This window comes from Pteropus vampyrus, unplaced genomic scaffold, assembly GCF_000151845.1.
Source record: "Pteropus vampyrus isolate Shadow unplaced genomic scaffold, Pvam_2.0 Scaffold93, whole genome shotgun sequence".
NCBI lineage: Eukaryota > Metazoa > Chordata > Mammalia > Chiroptera > Pteropodidae > Pteropus > Pteropus vampyrus.
The window spans coordinates 2,231,232-2,233,259 of record NW_011888874.1 but is presented as its reverse complement, the minus strand read 5'-3'; positions in this window follow the sequence as shown (position 1 = coordinate 2,233,259).

The window sequence follows — 2,028 nt, the reverse complement described above, 5'->3', positions numbered from 1 at the left end:
GGTCTCAACGAAGCTTTTGACCGAACCAAAGAGAAATCGCTCTCAGAACGGCATCCCTCTAACTAACCCACCTTCTCACAAGTGAATGGCTGTCATCACATGGGATTGGCCAAGGCGGTGTGTTTCCGGTGGAGTCTACCCCTACCTACTCAGCCCAAAGCTATGCCATGAAAACACATGCAGACAGCAGCTTTAGGAGACTGCCTACCCAGGAAACTCCTGCCAAAGTTGTGTGCCTTTCGAAGGATATGATTTATTTTGCCAGCTGTTATCCTCAAGAAGGAGTTGTTCTCCACACACTGCTGCAACTGAGCCCCCTCAGCCCACCTAAGTGGGGGTGCAGCCAGACTTTCATCACCTGATCCTGTTTCCTCGGACACATGGAAAGGTTGAGGAGAAGCACCTGACCCAACCCAGGACCTGGCTTAGGGACACAGAACTCTGCCTCTGGGCTGGAGGATGGTATTGAAAGATAATCTGGATTATTCCTCTTAGAAGGCTGAAATTCGGAAACTGAGAGAAGAAAGGAGGATGAAGGAAGAAGGATGAATTGAGAGACGCCTGGAAGCAGAGTCCATTAGAAGGCTGAGACAGGCAAAGGCGAAGTGCAAGCCTGAATTTAGAAGAAACAGATAAGCTGAGAATCATAAAAAGCTGTTCTCAAGAAAGGAAAGTGCAAAGAGATAGACAGAGGCTCTCAGGAGAGGACGGAAGACCAGCTCGTTCCTGAGAACGGCCCCATTTTCAGCGCGGTTTTAGTTCCTGTTACTTGAGCAAACTGACCTGTGCAGCGGGTCCAAATACCATGACACCCGCACAGGGAGCTCACTGGGAGTCCTCACACAAAGGGAAGGTGAACATAAGCACCCTGGACCTTTGACACCCCCGTCCACCCACTCACCAACCCAAGTCAGGTCCACAGGTGCTTTCCCAGTATATGTTTACATTGGCGATTTCCAACATGTATATTCAGCAAGTATCACTGTTCTCTTCCTTCCCCTCCCTGGGATTGTTTTTTTTAATTCACTCTTTATGAAAATTCTTGGACTCCCATTCCCCTGGGACGCCTGCCTTATGCGTCCCTTGCCCAATGTTTTCCAAATGCTAAGTCTGAGAACAGGAGCTGAGACCTTCCACATCATAATCTCTACCACGGGGAATTTGTTTTCTCTGCAACCTGATCTTGAAAAGAAGTACCCCGTGCTGGGGTTCTCATCGATTGGGGGTTGGGAGTTTGGCAATGGCCAAGATTAGAGGGCCAGATAAACAGGAGGCTGAGCCACGAAATCGTCCAGCCACAAAAGGTAGCAGAAGTGTAGCGTCTTCTCTTTTCCCAAATAACGTTAAGTCTTTGGGTTCTTTTTTAATAATAATGGTTTTTTGTTGTTGTTCTTTTAGTGAAATACTTCCTATTGACTCAATGACTGCATGTTCTCTCCTTTTAACCTTTTGACACTGAGCCATCTGAAGACTTTTTTCAAGGCTAAATTTTTTTGATGGTTTGAATACCTATCTGTATATACCTTTATCTTTCCAAAACAGAATTCCCGTAGGCTCAGATTTTGCAAAAAAATAAGCAAAGGGCCTCAAAGGTAAGAAAAATGCTTCCAGAAAAAAAAATGGCATGCCTTGTCCACCTCGGAGGCTCGTATCTCCTCTCAAGGCTTCCATGTTCCTTGTTAAGAGATCACCTGACTTTCCCCCAACATACAAGCTGGTTACTTGGTTTTGCTCTTTCTAAAATCTCCTCTTTGCACTGACTCTACCTGCAGTCTTTCAAAGACTTCACATTAGTTTGAGCGTTTTAGCAAAACCAGTCGATCTCATCAAACATCACAAGGCTTTTAAAGCAGATCATGAATCCGTGTGGTCCGTGGACCACTGGAATGTGGCTGGAGCTTCATATTCTCTAAGAAGCAACAGGGAAAAACTTGAGAACCACTCAAGTAAATCCTTGAGAATGACTCTGAGTTCCAACTTGACTAGAATGTTGCTGGATTCTAGCCAAGTCCACCCCCACCTCTCCCT